Source organism: Spermophilus citellus, assembly GCF_964194105.1.
Source record: "Spermophilus citellus genome assembly, chromosome: 6".
Lineage (NCBI taxonomy): Eukaryota > Metazoa > Chordata > Mammalia > Rodentia > Sciuridae > Spermophilus > Spermophilus citellus.
The window spans coordinates 45,812,634-45,839,918 of NC_138187.1; positions in this window are offsets into that span (position 1 = coordinate 45,812,634).

Below are 27,285 nucleotides of genomic sequence, written 5' to 3' on the forward strand. Positions count from 1 at the left end.
ACGCTTCAACATAGAAGAACGAAATTTGGGGAACCAAGTCTCCTTAGTGTACTGATCATTACCTGAAAGTATCACCCAGTTTGGGTTAGAAAATATTTGCTGAGATTTCTGGAGATTCGTAATTTTTGGAAGCTTGGCAACCCCTTTCCATGAAAGTGTTTCTCGCCAGTCAGTGCATAGGGCTACATCAAGAGGAAACAAAACATAGAGATAGAACGTGAAACTACTTTACTGTGTCAAGTTTCAAGAAGCTAGCACAAACCGTGTTGGATTTAGAGTTCGAAATACATCTATCAATATAGGAGAAAACAGAGTGAAACCTAAAAATTCAAACTGTTACTGGAAATGAACGCTTCAACATAGAAGAACGAAATTTGGGGAACCAAGTCGCCTTAGTGCACTGATCATTACCTGAAAGTATCATCCAGTTTGGGTGAAAAAATATTTGCTGAGATTTCTGGAGATTCGTAATTTTTGGAAGCTTGGCAACCCCTTTCCATGAAAGTGTTTCTCGCCAGTCACTGCTTAGGGCTACATCAAGAGGAAACAAAACATAGAGATAGAACGTGAAACTACTTTACTGTGTCAAGTTTCAAGAAGCTAGCACTAACCGTATTGGATTTAGAGTTCCAAATACATCAATCAATATAGGAGAAAACAGAGTGAACCTAAAAATTCAAACTGTTACTGGAAATGAACGCTTCAATATAGAAGATCAAAATTTGGGGAACCAAGTCGCCTTAGTGTACTGATCATTACCTGAAAGTATCATCCAGTTTGAGTGAAAAAATATTTGCTGTCATTTCTGGAGATTCGTAATTTTTGGAAGCTTGGCAACCCCTTTCCATGAAAGTGCTTCTCGCCAGTCACTGCTTAGGGCTACATCAAGAGGAAACAAAACATAGAGATAGAACGTGAAGCTACTTTACTGTGTCAAGTTTCAAGAAGCTAGCACTAACCGTGTTGGATTTAGAGTTCCAAATACATCTATCAATATAGGAGAAAACAGAGTGAAACCTCAAAATTCAAACTGTTACTGGAAATGAACGCTTCAACATAGAAGAACGAAATTTGGGGAACCAAGTCGCCTTAGTGTACTGATCATTACCTGAAAGTATCATCCAGTTTTGGTGAAAAAATATTTGCTGAGATTTCTGGAGATTCGTAATTTTTGGAAGCTTGGCAACCCCTTTCCATGAAAGTGCTTCTCGCCAGTCACTGCTTAGGGCTACATCAAGAGGAAACAAAACATAGAGATAGAACGTGAAACTACTTTACTGTGTCAAGTTTCAAGAAGCTAGCACAAACCGTGTTGGATTTAGAGTTGCAAATACATCTATCAATATAGGAGAAAACAGAGTGAAACCTAAAAATTCAAACTGTTACTGGAAATGAACGCTTCAACATAGAAGAACGAAATTTGGGGAACCAAGTCGCCTTAGTGTACTGATCATTACCTGAAAGTATCATCCAGTTTGGGTGAAAAAATATTTGCTGAGATTTCTGGAGATTCGTAATTTTTGGAAGCTTGGCAACCCCTTTCCATGAAAGTGCTTCTCGCCAGTCACTGCTTAGGGCTACATCAAGAGGAAACAAAACATAGAGATAGAACGTGAAACTACTTTACTGTGTCAAGTTTCAAGAAGCTAGCACAAACCGTGTTGGATTTAGAGTTCCAAATACATCTATCAATATAGGAGAAAACAGAGTGAAACGTCAAAATTCAAACTGTTACTGGAAATGAACGCTTCAACATAGAAGAACGAAATTTGGGGAACCAAGTCGCCTTAGTGTACTGATCATTACCTGAAAGTATCATCCAGTTTTGGTGAAAAAATATTTGCTGAGATTTCTGGAGATTCGTAATTTTTGGAAGCTTGGCAACCCCTTTCCATGAAAGTGTTTCTCGCCAGTCACTGCTTAGGGCTACGTCAAGAGGAAACAAAACATAGAGATAGAACGTGAAACTACTTTACTGTGTCAAGTTTCAAGAAGCTAGCACAAACCGTGTTGGATTTAGAGTTCCAAATACATCTATCAATATAGGAGAAAACAGAGTGAAACCTCAAAATTCAAACTGTTACTGGAAATGAACGCTTCAACATAGAAGAACGAAATTTGGGGAACCAAGTCGCCTTAGTGTACTGATCATTACCTGAAAGTATCATCCAGTTTTGGTGAAAAAATATTTGCTGAGATTTCTGGAGATTCGTAATTTTTGGAAGCTTGGCAACCCCTTTCCATGAAAGTGCTTCTCGCCAGTCACTGCTTAGGGCTACATCAAGAGGAAACAAAACATAGAGATAGAACGTGAAACTACTTTACTGTGTCAAGTTTCAAGAAGCTAGCACAAACCGTGTTGGATTTAGAGTTGCAAATACATCTATCAATATAGGAGAAAACAGAGTGAAACCTAAAAATTCAAACTGTTACTGGAAATGAACGCTTCAACATAGAAGAACGAAATTTGGGGAACCAAGTCGCCTTAGTGTACTGATCATTACCTGAAAGTATCATCCAGTTTGGGTGAAAAAATATTTGCTGAGATTTCTGGAGATTCGTAATTTTTGGAAGCTTGGCAACCCCTTTCCATGAAAGTGCTTCTCGCCAGTCACTGCTTAGGGCTACATCAAGAGGAAACAAAACATAGAGATAGAACGTGAAACTACTTTACTGTGTCAAGTTTCAAGAAGCTAGCACAAACCGTGTTGGATTTAGAGTTCCAAATACATCTATCAATATAGGAGAAAACAGAGTGAAACGTCAAAATTCAAACTGTTACTGGAAATGAACGCTTCAACATAGAAGAACGAAATTTGGGGAACCAAGTCGCCTTAGTGTACTGATCATTACCTGAAAGTATCATCCAGTTTTGGTGAAAAAATATTTGCTGAGATTTCTGGAGATTCGTAATTTTTGGAAGCTTGGCAACCCCTTTCCATGAAAGTGTTTCTCGCCAGTCACTGCTTAGGGCTACGTCAAGAGGAAACAAAACATAGAGATAGAACGTGAAACTACTTTACTGTGTCAAGTTTCAAGAAGCTAGCACAAACCGTGTTGGATTTAGAGTTCCAAATACATCTATCAATATAGGAGAAAACAGAGTGAAACCTCAAAATTCAAACTGTTACTGGAAATGAACGCTTCAACATAGAAGAACGAAATTTGGGGAACCAAGTCGCCTTAGTGTACTGATCATTACCTGAAAGTATCATCCAGTTTGGGTGAAAAAATATTTGCTGAGATTTCTGGAGATTCGTAATTTTTGGAAGCTTGGCAACCCCTTTCCATGAAAGTGTTTCTCGCCAGTCACTGCTTAGGGCTACATCAAGAGGAAACAAAACATAGAGATAGAACGTGAAACTACTTTACTGTGTCAAGTTTCAAGAAGCTAGCACTAACCGTATTGGATTTAGAGTTCCAAATACATCAATCAATATAGGAGAAAACAGAGTGAACCTAAAAATTCAAACTGTTACTGGAAATGAACGCTTCAATATAGAAGATCAAAATTTGGGGAACCAAGTCGCCTTAGTGTACTGATCATTACCTGAAAGTATCATCCAGTTTGAGTGAAAAAATATTTGCTGTCATTTCTGGAGATTCGTAATTTTTGGAAGCTTGGCAACCCCTTTCCATGAAAGTGCTTCTCGCCAGTCACTGCTTAGGGCTACATCAAGAGGAAACAAAACATAGAGATAGAACGTGAAGCTACTTTACTGTGTCAAGTTTCAAGAAGCTAGCACTAACCGTGTTGGATTTAGAGTTCCAAATACATCTATCAATATAGGAGAAAACAGAGTGAAACCTCAAAATTCAAACTGTTACTGGAAATGAACGCTTCAACATAGAAGAACGAAATTTGGGGAACCAAGTCGCCTTAGTGTACTGATCATTACCTGAAAGTATCATCCAGTTTTGGTGAAAAAATATTTGCTGAGATTTCTGGAGATTCGTAATTTTTGGAAGCTTGGCAACCCCTTTCCATGAAAGTGCTTCTCGCCAGTCACTGCTTAGGGCTACATCAAGAGGAAACAAAACATAGAGATAGAACGTGAAACTACTTTACTGTGTCAAGTTTCAAGAAGCTAGCACAAACCGTGTTGGATTTAGAGTTGCAAATACATCTATCAATATAGGAGAAAACAGAGTGAAACCTAAAAATTCAAACTGTTACTGGAAATGAACGCTTCAACATAGAAGAACGAAATTTGGGGAACCAAGTCGCCTTAGTGTACTGATCATTACCTGAAAGTATCATCCAGTTTGGGTGAAAAAATATTTGCTGAGATTTCTGGAGATTCGTAATTTTTGGAAGCTTGGCAACCCCTTTCCATGAAAGTGCTTCTCGCCAGTCACTGCTTAGGGCTACATCAAGAGGAAACAAAACATAGAGATAGAACGTGAAACTACTTTACTGTGTCAAGTTTCAAGAAGCTAGCACAAACCGTGTTGGATTTAGAGTTCCAAATACATCTATCAATATAGGAGAAAACAGAGTGAAACGTCAAAATTCAAACTGTTACTGGAAATGAACGCTTCAACATAGAAGAACGAAATTTGGGGAACCAAGTCGCCTTAGTGTACTGATCATTACCTGAAAGTATCATCCAGTTTTGGTGAAAAAATATTTGCTGAGATTTCTGGAGATTCGTAATTTTTGGAAGCTTGGCAACCCCTTTCCATGAAAGTGTTTCTCGCCAGTCACTGCTTAGGGCTACGTCAAGAGGAAACAAAACATAGAGATAGAACGTGAAACTACTTTACTGTGTCAAGTTTCAAGAAGCTAGCACAAACCGTGTTGGATTTAGAGTTCCAAATACATCTATCAATATAGGAGAAAACAGAGTGAAACCTCAAAATTCAAACTGTTACTGGAAATGAACGCTTCAACATAGAAGAACGAAATTTGGGGAACCAAGTCGCCTTAGTGTACTGATCATTACCTGAAAGTATCATCCAGTTTTGGTGAAAAAATATTTGCTGAGATTTCTGGAGATTCGTAATTTTTGGAAGCTTGGCAACCCCTTTCCATGAAAGTGCTTCTCGCCAGTCACTGCTTAGGGCTACATCAAGAGGAAACAAAACATAGAGATAGAACGTGAAACTACTTTACTGTGTCAAGTTTCAAGAAGCTAGCACAAACCGTGTTGGATTTAGAGTTGCAAATACATCTATCAATATAGGAGAAAACAGAGTGAAACCTAAAAATTCAAACTGTTACTGGAAATGAACGCTTCAACATAGAAGAACGAAATTTGGGGAACCAAGTCGCCTTAGTGTACTGATCATTACCTGAAAGTATCATCCAGTTTGGGTGAAAAAATATTTGCTGAGATTTCTGGAGATTCGTAATTTTTGGAAGCTTGGCAACCCCTTTCCATGAAAGTGCTTCTCGCCAGTCACTGCTTAGGGCTACATCAAGAGGAAACAAAACATAGAGATAGAACGTGAAACTACTTTACTGTGTCAAGTTTCAAGAAGCTAGCACAAACCGTGTTGGATTTAGAGTTCCAAATACATCTATCAATATAGGAGAAAACAGAGTGAAACGTCAAAATTCAAACTGTTACTGGAAATGAACGCTTCAACATAGAAGAACGAAATTTGGGGAACCAAGTCGCCTTAGTGTACTGATCATTACCTGAAAGTATCATCCAGTTTTGGTGAAAAAATATTTGCTGAGATTTCTGGAGATTCGTAATTTTTGGAAGCTTGGCAACCCCTTTCCATGAAAGTGTTTCTCGCCAGTCACTGCTTAGGGCTACGTCAAGAGGAAACAAAACATAGAGATAGAACGTGAAACTACTTTACTGTGTCAAGTTTCAAGAAGCTAGCACAAACCGTGTTGGATTTAGAGTTCCAAATACATCTATCAATATAGGAGAAAACAGAGTGAAACCTCAAAATTCAAACTGTTACTGGAAATGAACGCTTCAACATAGAAGAACGAAATTTGGGGAACCAAGTCGCCTTAGTGTACTGATCATTACCTGAAAGTATCATCCAGTTTGGGTGAAAAAATATTTGCTGAGATTTCTGGAGATTCGTAATTTTTGGAAGCTTGGCAACCCCTTTCCATGAAAGTGTTTCTCGCCAGTCACTGCTTAGGGCTACATCAAGAGGAAACAAAACATAGAGATAGAACGTGAAACTACTTTACTGTGTCAAGTTTCAAGAAGCTAGCACAAACCGTGTTCGATTTAGAGTTCCAAATACATCTATCAATATAGGAGAAAACAGAGTGAAACCTAAAAATTCAAACTGTTACTGGAAATGAACGCTTCAATAGAGAAGAACGAAATTTGGGGAACCAAGTCGCCTTAGTGTACTGATCATTACCTGAAAGTATCATCCAGTTTGGGTGAAAAAATATTTGCTGAGATTTCTGGAGATTCGTAATTTTTGGAAGCTTCGCAACCCCTTTCCCTGAAAGTGTTTCTCGCCAGTCACTGCTTAGGGCTACATCAAGAGGAAACAAAACATAGAGATAGAACGTGAAACTACTTTACTGTGTCAAGTTTCAAGAACCTAGCACAAACCGTGTTCGATTTAGAGTTCCAAATACATCTATCAATATAGGAGAAAACAGAGTGAAACGTCAAAATTCAAACTGTTACTGGAAATGAACGCTTCAACATAGAAGAACGAAATTTGGGGAACCAAGTCTCCTTAGTGTACTGATCATTACCTGAAAGTATCACCCAGTTTGGGTGAAAAAATATTTGCTGAGATTTCTGGAGATTCATAATTTTTGGAAGCTTGGCAACCCCTTTCCATGAAAGTGTTTCTCGCCAGTCAGTGCATAGGGCTACATCAAGAGGAAACAAAACATAGAGATAGAACGTGAAACTACTTTACTGTGTCAAGTTTCAAGAAGCTAGCACAAACCGTGTTGGATTTAGAGTTGCAAATACATCTATCAATATAGGAGAAAACAGAGTGAAACCTAAAAATTCAAACTGTTACTGGAAATGAACGCTTCAACATAGAAGAACGAAATTTGGGGAACCAAGTCGCCTTAGTGTACTGATCATTACCTGAAAGTATCATCCAGTTTGGGTGAAAAAATATTTGCTGAGATTTCTGGAGATTCGTAATTTTTGGAAGCTTGCCAACCCCTTTCCATGAAAGTGTTTCTCGCCAGTCACTGCTTAGGGCTACATCAAGAGGAAACAAAACATAGAGATAGAACGTGAAACTACTTTACTGTGTCAAGTTTCAAGAAGCTAGCACTAACCGTATTGGATTTAGAGTTCCAAATACATCAATCAATATAGGAGAAAACAGAGTGAACCTAAAAATTCAAACTGTTACTGGAAATGAACGCTTCAATATAGAAGATCAAAATTTGGGGAACCAAGTCGCCTTAGTGTACTGATCATTACCTGAAAGTATCATCCAGTTTGGGTGAAAAAATATTTGCTGTCATTTCTGGAGATTCGTAATTTTTGGAAGCTTGGCAACCCCTTTCCATGAAAGTGCTTCTCGCCAGTCACTGCTTAGGGCTACATCAAGAGGAAACAAAACATAGAGATAGAACGTGAAGCTACTTTACTGTGTCAAGTTTCAAGAAGCTAGCACTAACCGTGTTGGATTTAGAGTTCCAAATACATCTATCAATATAGGAGAAAACAGAGTGAAACCTCAAAATTCAAACTGTTACTGGAAATGAACGCTTCAACATAGAAGAACGAAATTTGGGGAACCAAGTCGCCTTAGTGTACTGATCATTACCTGAAAGTATCATCCAGTTTTGGTGAAAAAATATTTGCTGAGATTTCTGGAGATTCGTAATTTTTGGAAGCTTGGCAACCCCTTTCCATGAAAGTGCTTCTCGCCAGTCACTGCTTAGGGCTACATCAAGAGGAAACAAAACATAGAGATAGAACGTGAAACTACTTTACTGTGTCAAGTTTCAAGAAGCTAGCACAAACCGTGTTGGATTTAGAGTTGCAAATACATCTATCAATATAGGAGAAAACAGAGTGAAACCTAAAAATTCAAACTGTTACTGGAAATGAACGCTTCAACATAGAAGAACGAAATTTGGGGAACCAAGTCGCCTTAGTGTACTGATCATTACCTGAAAGTATCATCCAGTTTGGGTGAAAAAATATTTGCTGAGATTTCTGGAGATTCGTAATTTTTGGAAGCTTGGCAACCCCTTTCCATGAAAGTGCTTCTCGCCAGTCACTGCTTAGGGCTACATCAAGAGGAAACAAAACATAGAGATAGAACGTGAAACTACTTTACTGTGTCAAGTTTCAAGAAGCTAGCACAAACCGTGTTGGATTTAGAGTTCCAAATACATCTATCAATATAGGAGAAAACAGAGTGAAACCTAAAAATTCAAACTGTTATTGGAAATGAACGCTTCAACATAGAAGAACGAAATTTGGGGAACCAAGTCGCCTTAGTGTACTGATCATTACCTGAAAGTATCATCCAGTTTGGGTGAAAAAATATTTGCTTTCTGGAGATTCGAAATTTTTGGAAGCTAGGCAAACCCTTTCCATGAAAGTGTTTCTCGCCAGTCAGTGCTTAGGGCTACATCAAGAGGAAACAAAACATAGAGATAGAACGTGAAACTACTTTACTGTGTCAAGTTTCAAGAAGCTAGCACAAACCGTATTGGATTTAGAGTTCCAAATACATCTATCAATATAGGAGAAAACAGAGTGAAACCTCAAAATTCAAACTGTTACTGGAAATGAACGCTTCAACATAGAAGAACGAAATTTGGGGAACCAAGTCGCCTTAGTGTACTGATCATTACCTGAAAGTATCATCCAGTTTGGGTGAAAAAATATTTGCTGAGATTTCTGGAGATTCGTAATTTTTGGAAGCTTGGCAACCCCTTTCCATGACAGTGTTTCTCGCCAGTCACTGCTTAGGGCTACGTCAAGAGGAAACAAAACATAGATAGAACGTGAAACTACTTTACTGTGTCAAGTTTCAAGAAGCTAGCACAAACCGTGTTGGATTTAGAGTTCCAAATACATCTATCAATATAGGAGAAAACAGAGTGATACCTAAAAATTCAAACTGTTACTGGAAATGAACGCTTCAACATAGAAGAACGAAATTTGGGGAACCAAGTCGCCTTAGTGTACTGATCATTACCTGAATGTATCATCCAGTTTTGGTGACAAAATATTGGCTGAGATTTCTGGTCATTCGTAATTTTTGGAAGCTTCGCAACCCCTTTCCATGAAAGTGTTTCTCGCCAGTCAGTGCTTAGGGCTACATCAAGAGGAAACAATACATTGAGATAGAACGTGAAACTACTTTACTGTGTCAAGTTTCAAGCAGCTAGCACAAACCGTGTTCGATTTAGAGTTCCAAATACATCTATCAATATAGGAGAAAACAGAGTGAAACCTCAAAATTCAAACTGTTACTGGAAATGAACACTTCAACATAGAAGAACGAAATTTGGGGAACCAAGTCGCCTTAGTGTACTGATCATTACCTGAAAGTATCATCCAGTTTGGGTGAAAAAATATTTGCTGAGATTTCTGGAGATTCGTAATTTTTGGAAGCTTGGCAACCCCTTTCCATGAAAGTGCTTCTCGCCAGTCACTGCTTAGGGCTACATCAAGAGGAAACAAAACATAGAGATAGAACGTGAAACTACTTTACTGTGTCAAGTTTCAAGAAGCTAGCACAAACCGTGTTGGATTTAGAGTTCCAAATACATCTATCAATATAGGAGAAAACAGAGTGAAACCTAAAAATTCAAACTGTTACTGGAAATGAACGCTTCAACATAGAAGAACGAAATTTGGGGAACCAAGTCGCCTTAGTGTACTGATCATTACCTGAAAGTATCATCCAGTTTGGGTGAAAAAATATTGGCTGAGATTTCTGGTGATTCGTAATTTTTGGAAGCTTCGCAACCCCTTTCCATGAAAGTGTTTCTCGCCAGTCAGTGCTTAGGGCTACATCAAGAGGAAACAATACATTGAGATAGAACGTGAAACTACTTTACTGTGTCAAGTTTCAAGCAGCTAGCACAAACCGTGTTCGATTTAGAGTTCCAAATACATCTATCAATATAGGAGAAAACAGAGTGAAACCTAAAAATTCAAACTGTTACTGGAAATGAACACTTCAACATAGAAGAACGAAATTTGGGGAACCAAGTCGCCTTAGTGTACTGATCATTACCTGAAAGTATCATCCAGTTTGGGTGAAAAAATATTTGCTGACATTTCTGGAGATTCGTAATTTTTGGAAGCTTGGCAACCCCTTTCCATGAAAGTGCTTCTCGCCAGTCACTGCTTAGGGCTACATCAAGAGGAAACAAAACATAGAGATAGAACGTGAAACTACTTTACTGTGTCAAGTTTCAAGAAGCTAGCACAAACCGTGTTCGATTTAGAGTTCCAAATACATCTATCAATATAGGAGAAAACAGAGTGAAACGTCAAAATTCAAACTGTTACTGGAAATGAACGCTTCAACATAGAAGAACGAAATTTGGGGAACCAAGTCACCTTAGTGTACTGATCATTACCTGAAAGTATCATCCAGTTTGGGTGAGAAAATATTTGCTGAGATTTCTGGAGATTCGTAATTTTTAGAAGCTTGGCAACCCCTTTCCATGAAAGTGTTTCTCGCCAGTCAGTGCATAGGGCTACATCAAGAGGAAACAAAACATAGAGATAGAACGTGAAACTACTTTACTGTGTCAAGTTTCAAGAAGCTAGCACAAACCGTGTTGGATTTAGAATTCCAAATACATCTATCAATATAGGAGAAAACAGAGTGAAACCTCAAAATTCAAACTGTTACTGGATGAACGCTTCAACATAGAAGAACGAAATTTGGGGAACCAAGTCGCCTTAGTGTACTGATCATTACCTGAAAGTATCATCCAGTTTGGGTGAAAAAATATTTGCTGAGATTTCTGGTGATTCGTAATTTTTGGAAGCTTGGCAACCCCTTTCCATGAAAGTGTTTCTCGCCAGTCACTGCTTAGGGCTACATCAAGAGGAAACAAAACATAGAGATAGAACGTGAAACTACTTTACTGTGTCAAGTTTCAAGATGCTAGCACTAACCGTATTGGATTTAGAGTTCCAAATACATCAATCAATATAGGAGAAAACAGAGTGAACCTAAAAATTCAAACTATTACTGGAAATGAACGCTTCAATATAGAAGATCAAAATTTGGGGAACCAAGTCGCCTTAGTGTACTGATCATTACCTGAAAGTATCATCCAGTTTGGGTGAAAAAATATTTGCTGACATTTCTGGAGATTCGTAATTTTTGGAAGCTTGGCAACCCCTTTCCATGAAAGTGCTTCTCGCCAGTCACTGCTTAGGGCTACATCAAGAGGAAACAAAACATAGAGATAGAACGTGAAACTACTTTACTGTGTCAAGTTTCAAGAAGCTAGCACAAACCATGTTGGATTTAGAGTTGCAAATACATCTATCAATATAGGAGAAAACAGAGTGAAACCTAAAAATTCAAACTGTTACTGGAAATGAACGCTTCAACGTAGAAGAACGAAATTTGGGGAACCAAGTCGCCTTAGTGTACTGATCATTACCTGAAAGTATCATCCAGTTTGGGTGAAAAAATATTTGCTGACATTTCTGGAGATTCGTAATTTTTGGAAGCTTGGCAACCCCTTACCATGAAAGTGCTTCTCGCCAGTCACTGCTTAGGGCTACATCAAGAGGAAACAAAACATAGAGATAGAACGTGAAACTACTTTACTGTGTCAAGTTTCAAGAAGCTAGCACAAACCGTGTTGGATTTAGAGTTCCAAATACATCTATCAATATAGGAGAAAACAGAGTGAAACCTCAAAATTCAAACTGTTACTGGAAATGAACGCTTCAACATAGAAGAACGAAATTTGGGGAACCAAGTCGCCTTAGTGTACTGATCATTACCTGAAAGTATCATCCAGTTTGGGTGAAAAAATATTTGCTGAGATTTCTGGAGATTCGTAATTTTTGGAAGCTTGGCAACCCCTTTCCATGAAAGTGCTTCTCGCCAGTCACTGCTTAGGGCTACATCAAGAGGAAACAAAACATAGAGATAGAACGTGAAACTACTTTACTGTGTCAAGTTTCAAGAAGCTAGCACAAACCGTGTTGGATTTAGAGTTCCAAATACATCTATCAATATAGGAGAAAACAGAGTGATACCTAAAAATTCAAACTGTTACTGGAAATGAACGCTTCAACATAGAAGAACGAAATTTGGGGAACCAAGTCGCCTTAGTGTACTGATCATTACCTGAAAGTATCATCCAGTTTTGGTGAAAAAATATTGGCTGAGATTTCTGGTGATTCGTAATTTTTGGAAGCTTCGCAACCCCTTTCCATGAAAGTGTTTCTCGCCAGTCAGTGCTTAGGGCTACATCAAGAGGAAACAATACATTGAGATAGAACGTGAAACTACTTTACTGTGTCAAGTTTCAAGCAGCTAGCACAAACCGTGTTCGATTTAGAGTTCCAAATACATCTATCAATATAGGAGAAAACAGAGTGAAACCTAAAAATTCAAACTGTTACTGGAAATGAACACTTCAACATAGAAGAACGAAACTTGGGGAACCAAGTCGCCTTAGTGTACTGATCATTACCTGAAAGTATCATCCAGTTTGGGTGAAAAAATATTTGCTGAGATTTCTGGAGATTCGTAATTTTTGGAAGCTTGGCAACCCCTTTCCATGAAAGTGCTTCTCGCCAGTCACTGCTTAGGGCTACATCATGAGGAAACAAAACATAGACATAGAACGTGAAACTACTTTACTGTGTCAAGTTTCAAGAAGCTAGCACAAACCGTGTTGGATTTAGAGTTCCAAATACATCTATCAATATAGGAGAAAACAGAGTGAAACCTAAAAATTCAAACTGTTACTGGAAATGAACGCTTCAACATAGAAGAACGAAATTTGGGGAACCAAGTCGCCTTAGTGTACTGATCATTACCTGAAAGTATCATCCAGTTTGGGTGAAAAAATATTTGCTGACATTTCTGGAGATTCGTAATTTTTGGAAGCTTGGCAACCCCTTTCCATGAAAGTGCTTCTCGCCAGTCACTGCTTAGGGCTACATCAAGAGCAAACAAAACATAGAGATAGAACGTGAAACTACTTTACTGTGTCAAGTTTCAAGAACCTAGCACAAACCGTGTTCGATTTAGAGTTCCAAATACATCTATGAATATAGGAGAAAACAGAGTGAAACGTCAAAATTCAAACTGTTACTGGAAATGAACGCTTCAACATAGAAGAACGAAATTTGGGGAACCAAGTCGCCTTAGTGTACTGATCATTACCTGAAAGTATCATCCAGTTTGGGTGAGAAAATATTTGCTGAGATTTCTGGAGATTCATAATTTTTAGAAGCTTGGCAACCCCTTTCCATGAAAGTGTTTCTCGCCAGTCAGTGCATAGGGCTACATCAAGAGGAAACAAAACATAGAGATAGAACGTGAAACTACTTTACTGTGTCAAGTTTCAAGAAGCTAGCACAAACCGTGTTGGATTTAGAGTTCCAAATACATCTATCAATATAGGAGAAAACAGAGTGAAACCTCAAAATTCAAACTGTTACTGGAAATGAACGCTTCAACATAGAAGAACGAAATTTGGGGAACCAAGTCGCCTTAGTGTACTGATCATTACCTGAAAGTATCATCCAGTTTGGGTGAAAAAATATTTGCTGAGATTTCTGGAGATTCGTAATTTTTGGAAGCTTGGCAACCCCTTTCCATGAAAGTGCTTCTCGCCAGTCACTGCTTAGGGCTACATCAAGAGGAAACAAAACATAGAGATAGAACGTGAAACTACTTTACTGTGTCAAGTTTCAAGAAGCTAGCACAAACCGTGTTGGATTTAGAGTTCCAAATACATCTATCAATATAGGAGAAAACAGAGTGATACCTAAAAATTCAAACTGTTACTGGAAATGAACGCTTCAACATAGAAGAACGAAATTTGGGGAACCAAGTCGCCTTAGTGTACTGATCATTACCTGAAAGTATCATCCAGTTTTGGTGAAAAAATATTGGCTGAGATTTCTGGTGATTCGTAATTTTTGGAAGCTTCGCAACCCCTTTCCATGAAAGTGTTTCTCGCCAGTCAGTGCTTAGGGCTACATCAAGAGGAAACAATACATTGAGATAGAACGTGAAACTACTTTACTGTGTCAAGTTTCAAGCAGCTAGCACAAACCGTGGTCGATTTAGAGTTCCAAATACATCTATCAATATAGGAGAAAACAGAGTGAAACCTAAAAATTCAAACTGTTACTGGAAATGAACACTTCAACATAGAAGAACGAAACTTGGGGAACCAAGTCGCCTTAGTGTACTGATCATTACCTGAAAGTATCATCCAGTTTGGGTGAAAAAATATTTGCTGAGATTTCTGGAGATTCGTAATTTTTGGAAGATTGGCAACCCCTTTCCATGAAAGTGCTTCTCGCCAGTCACTGCTTAGGGCTACATCATGAGGAAACAAAACATAGACATAGAACGTGAAACTACTTTACTGTGTCAAGTTTCAAGAAGCTAGCACAAACCGTGTTGGATTTAGAGTTCCAAATACATCTATCAATATAGGAGAAAACAGAGTGAAACCTAAAAATTCAAACTGTTACTGGAAATGAACGCTTCAACATAGAAGAACGAAATTTGGGGAACCAAGTCGCCTTAGTGTACTGATCATTACCTGAAAGTATCATCCAGTTTGGGTGAAAAAATATTTGCTGACATTTCTGGAGATTCGTAATTTTTGGAAGCTTGGCAACCCCTTTCCATGAAAGTGCTTCTCGCCAGTCACTGCTTAGGGCTACATCAAGAGGAAACAAAACATAGAGATAGAACGTGAAACTACTTTACTGTGTCAAGTTTCAAGAACCTAGCACAAACCGTGTTCGATTTAGAGTTCCAAATACATCTATCAATATAGGAGAAAACAGAGTGAAACGTCAAAATTCAAACTGTTACTGGAAATGAACGCTTCAACATAGAAGAACGAAATTTGGGGAACCAAGTCGCCTTAGTGTACTGATCATTACCTGAAAGTATCATCCAGTTTGGGTGAGAAAATATTTGCTGAGATTTCTGGAGATTCATAATTTTTAGAAGCTTGGCAACCCCTTTCCATGAAAGTGTTTCTCGCCAGTCAGTGCATAGGGCTACATCAAGAGGAAACAAAACATAGAGATAGAACGTGAAACTACTTTACTGTGTCAAGTTTCAAGAAGCTAGCACAAACCGTGTTGGATTTAGAGTTCCAAATACATCTATCAATATAGGAGAAAACAGAGTGAAACCTCAAAATTCAAACTGTTACTGGAAATGAACGCTTCAACATAGAAGAACGAAATTTGGGGAACCAAGTCGCCTTAGTGTACTGATCATTACCTGAAAGTATCATCCAGTTTGGGTGAAAAAATATTTGCTGAGATTTCTGGAGATTCGTAATTTTTGGAAGCTTGGCAACCCCTTTCCATGAAAGTGTTTCTCGCCAGTCACTGCTTAGTGCTACATCAAGAGGAAACAAAACATAGAGATAGAACGTGAAACTACTTTACTGTGTCAAGTTTCAAGATGCTAGCACTAACCGTATTGGATTTAGAGTTCCAAATACATCAATCAATATAGGAGAAAACAGAGTGAACCTAAAAATTCAAACTGTTACTGGAAATGAACGCTTCAATATAGAAGATCAAAATTTGGGGAACCAAGTCGCCTTAGTGTACTGATCATTACCTGAAAGTATCATCCAGTTTGGGTGAAACAATATTTGCTGACATTTCTGGAGATTCGTAATTTTTGGAAGCTTGGCAACCCCTTTCCATGAAAGTGCTTCTCGCCAGTCACTGCTTAGGGCTACATCAAGAGGAAACAAAACATAGAGATAGAACGTGAAACTACTTTACTGTGTCAAGTTTCAAGAAGCTAGCACAAACCATGTTGGATTTAGAGTTGCAAATACATCTATCAATATAGGAGAAAACAGAGTGAAACCTAAAAATTCAAACTGTTACTGGAAATGAACGCTTCAACATAGAAGAACGAAATTTGGGGAACCAAGTCGCCTTAGTGTACTGATCATTACCTGAAAGTATCATCCAGTTTGGGTGAAAAAATATTTGCTGACATTTCTGGAGATTCGTAATTTTTGGAAGCTTGGCAACCCCTTTCCATGAAAGTGCTTCTCGCCAGTCACTGCTTAGGGCTACATCAAGAGGAAACAAAACATAGAGATAGAACGTGAAACTACTTTACTGTGTCAAGTTTCAAGAAGCTAGCACAAACCGTGTTGGATTTAGAGTTCCAAATACATCTATCAATATAGGAGAAAACAGAGTGAAACCTCAAAATTCAAACTGTTACTGGAAATGAACGCTTCAACATAGAAGAACGAAATTTGGGGAACCAAGTCGCCTTAGTGTACTGATCATTACCTGAAAGTATCATCCAGTTTGGGTGAAAAAATATTTGCTGAGATTTCTGGAGATTCGTAATTTTTGGAAGCTTGGCAACCCCTTTCCATGAAAGTGCTTCTCGCCAGTCACTGCTTAGGGCTACATCAAGAGGAAACAAAACATAGAGATAGAACGTGAAACTACTTTACTGTGTCAAGTTTCAAGAAGCTAGCACAAACCGTGTTGGATTTAGAGTTCCAAATACATCTATCAATATAGGAGAAAACAGAGTGAAACCTCAAAATTCAAACTGTTACTGGAAATGAACGCTTCAACATAGAAGAACGAAATTTGGGGAACCAAGTCGCCTTAGTGTACTGATCATTACCTGAAAGTATCATCCAGTTTGGGTGAAAAAATATTTGCTGAGATTTCTGGAGATTCGTAATTTTTGGAAGCTTGGCAACCCCTTTCCATGAAAGTGTTTCTCGCCAGTCACTGCTTAGTGCTACATCAAGAGGAAACAAAACATAGAGATAGAACGTGAAACTACTTTACTGTGTCAAGTTTCAAGATGCTAGCACTAACCGTATTGGATTTAGAGTTCCAAATACATCAATCAATATAGGAGAAAACAGAGTGAACCTAAAAATTCAAACTGTTACTGGAAATGAACGCTTCAATATAGAAGATCAAAATTTGGGGAACCAAGTCGCCTTAGTGTACTGATCATTACCTGAAAGTATCATCCAGTTTGGGTGAAACAATATTTGCTGACATTTCTGGAGATTCGTAATTTTTGGAAGCTTGGCAACCCCTTTCCATGAAAGTGCTTCTCGCCAGTCACTGCTTAGGGCTACATCAAGAGGAAACAAAACATAGAGATAGAACGTGAAACTACTTTACTGTGTCAAGTTTCAAGAAGCTAGCACAAACCATGTTGGATTTAGAGTTGCAAATACGTCTATCAATATAGGAGAAAACAGAGTGAAACCTAAAAATTCAAACTGTTACTGGAAATGAACGCTTCAACATAGAAGAACGAAATTTGGGGAACCAAGTCGCCTTAGTGTACTGATCATTACCTGAAAGTATCATCCAGTTTGGGTGAAAAAATATTTGCTGACATTTCTGGAGATTCGTAATTTTTGGAAGCTTGGCAACCCCTTTCCATGAAAGTGCTTCTCGCCAGTCACTGCTTAGGGCTACATCAAGAGGAAACAAAACATAGAGATAGAACGTGAAACTACTTTACTGTGTCAAGTTTCAAGAAGCTAGCACAAACCGTGTTGGATTTAGAGTTCCAAATACATCTATCAATATAGGAGAAAACAGAGTGAAACCTCAAAATTCAAACTGTTACTGGAAATGAACGCTTCAACATAGAAGAACGAAATTTGGGGAACCAAGTCGCCTTAGTGTACTGATCATTACCTGAAAGTATCATCCAGTTTGGGTGAAAAAATATTTGCTGAGATTTCTGGAGATTCGTAATTTTTGGAAGCTTGGCAACCCCTTTCCATGAAAGTGCTTCTCGCCAGTCACTGCTTAGGGCTACATCAAGAGGAAACAAAACATAGAGATAGAACGTGAAACTACTTTACTGTGTCAAGTTTCAAGAAGCTAGCACAAACCGTGTTGGATTTAGAGTTCCAAATACATCTATCAATATAGGAGAAAACAGAGTGAAACCTAAAAATTCAAACTGTTACTGGAAATGAACGCTTCAACATAGAAGAACGAAATTTGGGGAACCAAGTCGCCTTAGTGTACTGATCATTACCTGAAAGTATCATCCAGTTTGGGTGAAAAAATATTTGCTGAGATTTCTGGAGATTCGTAATTTTTGGAAGCTTCGCAACCCCTTTCCATGAAAGTGCTTCTCGCCAGTCACTGCTTAGGGCTATATCAAGAGGAAACAAAACATAGAGATAGAACGTGAAACTACTTTACTGTGTCAAGTTTCAAGAAGCTAGCACAAACCGTGTTGGATTTAGAGTTCCAAATACATCTATCAATATAGGAGAAAACAGAGTGAAACCTAAAAATTCAAACTGTTACTGGAAATGAACGCTTCAATATAGAAGAACGAAATTTGGGGAACCAAGTCGCCTTAGTGTACTGATCATTACCTGAAAGTATCATCCAGTTTGGGTGAAAAAATATTTGCTGAGATTTCTGGAGATTCGTAATTTTTGGGAGCTTGGCAACCCCTTTCCATGAAAGTGTTTCTCGCCAGTCTCTGCTTAGGGCTACGTCAAGAGGAAACAAAACATAGATAGAACGTGAAACTACTTTACTGTGTCAAGTTTCAAGAAGCTAGCACAAGCCGTGTTGGATTTAGAGTTCCAAATACATCTATCAATATAGGAGAAAACAGAGTGATACCTAAAAATTCAAACTTTTACTGGAAATGAACGCTTCAACATAGAAGAACGAAATTTGGGGAACCAAGTCGCCTTAGTGTACTGATCATTACCTGAAAGTATCATCCAGATTGGGTGAAAAAATATTGGCTGAGATTTCTGGAGATTCGTAATTTTTGGAAGCTTCGCAACCCCTTTCCATGAAAGTGTTTCTCGCCAGTCAGTGCTTAGGGCTACATCAAGAGGAACCAAAACATAGAGACAGAACGTGAAACTACTTCACTGTGTCAAGTTTCAAGAAGCTAGCACAAACCGTATTCTATTTATAGTTCCAAATACATCTAACAATATAGGAGAAAACAGAGTGAAACCTAAAAATTCAAACTGTTACTGGAAATGAACGCTTCAACATAGAAGAACAAAATTTGGGGAACCAAGTCGCCTTCATTTACTGATCATTACCTGAAAGTATCATCCAGTTTCGGTGAAAAAATATTGGCTGAGATTTCTGGAGATTCGTAATTTTTGGAAGCTAGGCAAACCCTTTCCATGAAAGTGTTTCTCGCGAGTCAGTGCTTAGGGCGACGTCAAGAGGAAACAAAACATAGAGATAGAATGTGAAACTACTTTACTGTGTCAAGTTTCAAGAAGCTAGCACAAACCGTGTTCGATTTAGAGTTCCAAATACATCTATCAATATAGGAGAAAACAGAGTGAAACCTCAAAATTCAAACTGTTACAGGAAATGAACGCTTCAACATAGAAGAACGAAATTTGGGGAACCAAGTCGCCTTAGTGTACTGATCATTACCTGAAAGTATCATCCAGTTTGGGTGAAAAAATATTTGCTGAGATTTCTGGAGATTCGTAATTTTTGGAAGCTTGGCAACCCCTTTCCATGAAAGTGCTTCTTGCCAGTCACTGCTTAGGGCTACATCAAGAGGAAACAATACATTGAGATAGAACGTGAAACTACTTTACTGTGTCAAGTTTCAAGCAGCTAGCACAAACCGTGTTCGATTTAGAGTTCCAAATACATCTATCAATATAGGAGAAAACAGAGTGAAACCTAAAAATTCAAACTGTTACTGGAAATGAACACTTCAACATAGAAGAACGAAATTTGGGGAACCAACTCGCCTTAGTGTACTGATCATTACCTGAAAGTATCATCCAGTTTGGGTGAAAAAATATTTGCTGAGATTTCTGGAGATTCGTAATTTTTGGAAGCTTGGCAACCCCTTTCCATGAAAGTGTTTCTCGCCAGTCACTGCTTAGGGCTACATCAAGAGGAAACAAAACATAGAGATAGAACGTGAAACTACTTTACTGTGTCAAGTTTCAAGAAGCTAGCACTAACCGTATTGGATTTAGAGTTCCAAATACATCAATCAATATAGGAGAAAACAGAGTGAACCTAAAAATTCAAACTGTTACTGGAAATGAACGCTTCAATATAGAAGATCAAAATTTGGGGAACCAAGTCGCCTTAGTGTACTGATCATTACCTGAAAGTATCATCCAGTTTGGGTGAAAAAATATTTGCTGACATTTCTGGAGATTCGTAATTTTTGGAAGCTTGGCAACCCCTTTCCATGAAAGTGCTTCTCGCCAGTCACTGCTTAGGGCTACATCAAGAGGAAACAAAACATAGAGATAGAACGTGAAACTACTTTACTGTGTCAAGTTTCAAGAAGCTAGCACAAACCATGTTGGATTTAGAGTTGCAAATACATCTATCAATATAGGAGAAAACAGAGTGAAACCTAAAAATTCAAACTGTTACTGGAAATGAACGCTTCAACATAGAAGAACGAAATTTGGGGAACCAAGTCGCCTTAGTGTACTGATCATTACCTGAAAGTATCATCCAGTTTGGGTGAAAAAATATTTGCTGACATTTCAGGAGATTCGTAATTTTTGGAAGCTTGGCAACCCCTTTCCATGAAAGTGCTTCTCGCCAGTCACTGCTTAGGGCTACATCAAGAGGAAACAAAACATAGAGATAGAACGTGAAACTACTTTACTGTGTCAAGTTTCAAGAAGCTAGCACAAACCGTGTTCGATTTAGAGTTCCAAATACATCTATCAATATAGGAGAAAACAGAGTGAAACCTCAAAATTCAAACTGTTACTGGAAATGAACGCTTCAACATAGAAGAACGAAATTTGGGGAACCAAGTCGCCTTAGTGTACTGATCATTACCTGAAAGTATCATCCAGTTTGGGTGAAAAAATATTTGCTGAGATTTCTGGAGATTCGTAATTTTTGGAAGCTTGGCAACCCCTTTCCATGAAAGTGCTTCTCGCCAGTCACTGCTTAGGGCTACATCAAGAGGAAACAAAACATAGAGATAGAACGTGAAACTACTTTACTGTGTCAAGTTTCAAGAAGCTAGCACAAACCGTGTTGGATTTAGAGTTCCAAATACATCTATCAATATAGGAGAAAACAGAGTGAAACCTAAAAATTCAAACTGTTACTGGAAATGAACGCTTCAACATAGAAGAACGAAATTTGGGGAACCAAGTCGCCTTAGTGTACTGATCATTACCTGAAAGTATCATCCAGTTTGGGTGAAAAAATATTTGCTGAGATTTCTGGAGATTCGTAATTTTTGGAAGCTTCGCAACCCCTTTCCATGAAAGTGTTTCTCGCCAGTCTCTGCTTAGGGCTACGTCAAGAGGAAACAAAACATAGATAGAACGTGAAACTACTTTACTGTGTCAAGTTTCAAGAAGCTAGCACAAGCCGTGTTGGATTTAGAGTTCCAAATACATCTATCAATATAGGAGAAAACAGAGTGAAACCTAAAAATTCAAACTGTTACTGGAAATGAACGCTTCAACATAGAAGAACGAAATTTGGGGAACCAAGTCGCCTTAGTGTACTGATCATTACCTGAAAGTATCATCCAGTTTGGGTGAAAAAATATTTGCTGACATTTCAGGAGATTCGTAATTTTTGGAAGCTTGGCAACCCCTTTCCATGAAAGTGCTTCTCGCCAGTCACTGCTTAGGGCTACATCAAGAGGAAACAAAACATAGAGATAGAACGTGAAACTACTTTACTGTGTCAAGTTTCAAGAAGCTAGCACAAACCGTGTTCGATTTAGAGTTCCAAATACATCTATCAATATAGGAGAAAACAGAGTGAAACCTCAAAATTCAAACTGTTACTGGAAATGAACGCTTCAACATAGAAGAACGAAATTTGGGGAACCAAGTCGCCTTAGTGTACTGATCATTACCTGAAAGTATCATCCAGTTTGGGTGAAAAAATATTTGCTGAGATTTCTGGAGATTCGTAATTTTTGGAAGCTTGGCAACCCCTTTCCATGAAAGTGTTTCTCGCCAGTCACTGCTTAGGGCTACATCAAGAGGAAACAAAACATAGAGATAGAACATGAAACTACTTTACTGTGTCAAGTTTCAAGATGCTAGCACTAACCGTATTGGATTTAGAGTTCCAAATACATCAATCAATATAGGAGAAAACAGAGTGAAACCTCAAAATTCAAACTGTTACTGAAAATGAACGCTTCAACATAGAAGAACGAAATTTGGGGAACCAAGTCGCCTTAGTGTACTGATCATTACCTGAAAGTATCATCCAGTTTGGGTGAAAAAATATTTGCTGAGATTTCTGGAGATTCGTAATTTTTGGAAGCTTGGCAACCCCTTTCCATGAAAGTGTTTCTCGCCAGTCACTGCTTAGGGCTACATCAAGAGGAAACAAAACATAGAGATAGAACGTGAAACTACTTTACTGTGTCAAGTTTCAAGATGCTAGCACTAACCATATTGGATTTAGAGTTCCAAATACATCAATCAATATAGGAGAAAACAGAGTGAAACCTCAAAATTCAAACTGTTACTGGAAATGAACGCTTCAACATAGAAGAACGAAATTTGGGGAACCAAGTCGCCTTAGTGTACTGATCATTACGTGAAAGTATCATCCAGTTTGGGTGAAAAAATATTTGCTGAGATTTCTGGAGATTCGTAATTTTTGGAAGCTTGGCAACCCCTTTCCATGAAAGTGCTTCTCGCCAGTCACTGCTTAGGGCTACATCAAGAGGAAACAAAACATAGAGATAGAACGTGAAACTACTTTACTGTGTCAAGTTTCAAGAAGCTAGCACAAACCGTGTTGGATTTAGAGTTCCAAATACATCTATCAATATAGGAGAAAACAGAGTGAAACCTAAAAATTCAAACTGTTACTGGAAATGAACGCTTCAACATAAAAGAACGAAATTTGGGGAACCAAGTCGCCTTAGTGTACTGATCATTACCTGAAAGTATCATCCAGTTTGGGTGAAAAAATATTTGCTGAGATTTCTGGAGATTCGTAATTTTTGGAAGCTTCGCAACCCCTTTCCATGAAAGTGCTTCTCGCCAGTCACTGCTTAGGGCTATATCAAGAGGAAACAAAACATAGAGATAGAACGTGAAACTACTTTACTGTGTCAAGTTTCAAGAAGCTAGCACAAACCGTGTTGGATTTAGAGTTCCAAATACATCAATCAATATAGGAGAAAACAGAGTGAAACCTAAAAATTCAAACTGTTACTGGAAATGAACGCTTCAATATAGAAGAACGAAATTTGGGGAACCAAGTCGCCTTAGTGTACTGATCATTACCTGAAAGTATCATCCAGTTTGGGTGAAAAAATATTTGCTGAGATTTCTGGAGATTCGTAATTTTTGGGAGCTTGGCAACCCCTTTCCATGAAAGTGTTTCTCGCCAGTCTCTGCTTAGGGCTACGTCAAGAGGAAACAAAACATAGATAGAACGTGAAACTACTTTACTGTGTCAAGTTTCAAGAAGCTAGCACAAGCCGTGTTGGATTTAGAGTTCCAAATACATCTATCAATATAGGAGAAAACAGAGTGATACCTAAAAATTCAAACTGTTACTGGAAATGAACGCTTCAACATAGAAGAACGAAATTTGGGGAACCAAGTCGCCTTAGTGTACTGATCATTACCTGAAAGTATCATCCAGTTTTGGTGAAAAAATATTGGCTGAGATTTCTGGTGATTCGTAATTTTTGGAAGCTTCGCAACCCCTTTCCATGAAAGTGTTTCTCGCCAGTCAGTGCTTAGGGCTACATCAAGAGGAAACAAAACATAGAGATAGAACGTGAAACTACTTCACTGTGTCAAGTTTCAAGAAGCTAGCACAAACCGTGTTGGATTTAGAGTTCCAAATACATCTATCAATATAGGAGAAAACAGAGTGAAACCTAAAAATTCAAACTGTTACTGGAAATGAACGCTTCAACATAGAAGAACGAAATTTGGGGAACCAAGTCGCCTTAGTGTACTGATCATTACCTGAAAGTATCATCCAGTTTGGGTGAAAAAATATTTGCTGAGATTTCTGGAGATTCGTAATTTTTGGAAGCTTGGCAACCCCTTTCCATGAAAGTGCTTCTCGCCAGTCACTGCTTAGGGCTACATCAAGAGGAAACAAACCATAGAGATAGAACGTGAAACTACTTTACTGTGTCAAGTTTCAAGAAGCTAGCACAAACCGTGTTGGATTTAGAGTTCCAAATACATCTATCAATATAGGAGAAAACAGAGTGAAACCTCAAAATTCAAACTGTTACAGGAAATGAACGCTTCAACATAGAAGAACGAAATTTGGGGAACCAAGTCGCCTTAGTGTACTGATCATTACCTGAAAGTATCATCCACTTTGGGTGAAAAAATATTGGCTGAGATTTCTGGAGATTCGTAATTTTTGGAAGCTTCGCAACCCCTTTCCATGAAAGTGTTTCTCGCCAGTCACTGCTTAGGGCTACGTCAAGAGGAAACAAAACATAGAGATAGAACGTGAAACTACTTTACTGTGTCATGTTTCAAGAAGCTAGCACAAACCGTGTTGGATTTAGTGTTCCAAATACATCTATCAATATAGGAGAAAACAGAGTGATACCTAAAAATTCAAACTTTTACTGGAAATGAACGCTTCAACATAGAAGAACGAAATTTGGGGAACCAAGTCGCCTTAGTGTACTGATCATTACCTGAAAGTATCATCCAGTTTGGGTGAAAAAATATTTGCTGAGATTCCTGGAGATTCGTAATTTTTGGAAGTTGGCAACCCCTTTCCATGAAAGTGCTTCTCGCCAGTCACTGCTTAGGGCTACATCAAGAGGAAACAAACCACAGAGATAGAACGTGAAACTACTTTACTGTGTCAAGTTTCAAGAAGCTAGCAGAAACCGTGTTGGATTTAGAGTTCCAAATACATCTATCAATATAGGAGAAAACAGAGTGAAACCTCAAAATTCAAACTGTTACAGGAAATGAACGCTTCAACATAGAAGAACGAAATTTGGGGAACCAAGTCGCCTTAGTGTACTGATCATTACCTGAAAGTATCATCCACTTTGGGTGAAAAAATATTGGCTGAGATTTCTGGAGATTCGTAATTTTTGGAAGCTTCGCAACCCCTTTCCATGAAAGTGTTTCTCGCCAGTCACTGCTTAGGGCTACGTCAAGAGGAAACAAAACATAGAGATAGAACGTGAAACTACTTTACTGTGTCATGTTTCAAGAAGCTAGCACAAACCGTGTTGGATTTAGTGTTCCAAATACATCTATCAATATAGGAGAAAACAGAGTGATACCTAAAAATTCAAACTTTTACTGGAAATGAACGCTTCAACATAGAAGAACGAAATTTGGGGAACCAAGTCGCCTTAGTGTACTGATCATTACCTGAAAGTATCATCCAGATTGGGTGAAAAAATATTGGCTGAGATTTCTGGAGATTCGTAATTTTTGGAAGCTTCGCAACCCCTTTCCATGAAAGTGTTTCTCGCCAGTCAGTGCTTAGGGCTACATCAAGAGGAACCAAAATATAGAGACAGAACGTGAAACTACTTCACTGTGTCAAGTTTCAAGAAGCTAGCACAAACCGTATTCTATTTATAGTTCCAAATACATCTAACAATATAGGAGAAAACAGAGTGAAACCTAAAAATTCAAACTGTTACTGGAAATGAACGCTTCAACATAGAAGAACAAAATTTGGGGAACCAAGTCGCCTTCATTTACTGATCATTACCTGAAAGTATCATCCAGTTTCGGTGAAAAAATATTGGCTGAGATTTCTGGAGATTCGTAATTTTTGGAAGCTAGGCAAACCCTTTCCATGAAAGTGTTTCTCGCGAGTCAGTGCTTAGGGCGACGTCAAGAGGAAACAAAACATAGAGATAGAATGTGAAACTACTTTACTGTGTCAAGTTTCAAGAAGCTAGCACAAACCGTGTTCGATTTAGAGTTCCAAATACATCTATCAATATAGGAGAAAACAGAGTGAAACCTCAAAATTCAAACTGTTACAGGAAATGAACGCTTCAACATAGAAGAACGAAATTTGGGGAACCAAGTCGCCTTAGTGTACTGATCATTACCTGAAAGTATCATCCAGTTTGGGTGAAAAAATATTTGCTGAGATTTCTGGAGATTCGTAATTTTTGGAAGCTTGGCAACCCCTTTCCATGAAAGTGCTTCTTGCCAGTCACTGCTTAGGGCTACATCAAGAGGAAACAATACATTGAGATAGAACGTGAAACTACTTTACTGTGTCAAGTTTCAAGCAGCTAGCACAAACCGTGTTCGATTTAGAGTTCCAAATACATCTATCAATATAGGAGAAAACAGAGTGAAACCTAAAAATTCAAACTGTTACTGGAAATGAACACTTCAACATAGAAGAACGAAATTTGGGGAACCAACTCGCCTTAGTGTACTGATCATTACCTGAAAGTATCATCCAGTTTGGGTGAAAAAATATTTGCTGAGATTTCTGGAGATTCGTAATTTTTGGAAGCTTGGCAACCCCTTTCCATGAAAGTGTTTCTCGCCAGTCACTGCTTAGGGCTACATCAAGAGGAAACAAAACATAGAGACAGAACGTGAAACTACTTTACTGTGTCAAGTTTCAAGAAGCTAGCACTAACCGTATTGGATTTAGAGTTCCAAATACATCAATCAATATAGGAGAAAACAGAGTGAACCTAAAAATTCAAACTGTTACTGGAAATGAACGCTTCAATATAGAAGATCAAAATTTGGGGAACCAAGTCGCCTTAGTGTACTGATCATTACCTGAAAGTATCATCCAGTTTGGGTGAAAAAATATTTGCTGACATTTCTGGAGATTCGTAATTTTTGGAAGCTTGGCAACCCCTTTCCATGAAAGTGCTTCTCGCCAGTCACTGCTTAGGGCTACATCAAGAGGAAACAAAACATAGAGATAGAACGTGAAACTACTTTACTGTGTCAAGTTTCAAGAAGCTAGCACAAACCATGTTGGATTTAGAGTTGCAAATACATCTATCAATATAGGAGAAAACAGAGTGAAACCTAAAAATTCAAACTGTTACTGGAAATGAACGCTTCAACATAGAAGAACGAAATTTGGGGAACCAAGTCGCCTTAGTGTACTGATCATTACCTGAAAGTATCATCCAGTTTGGGTG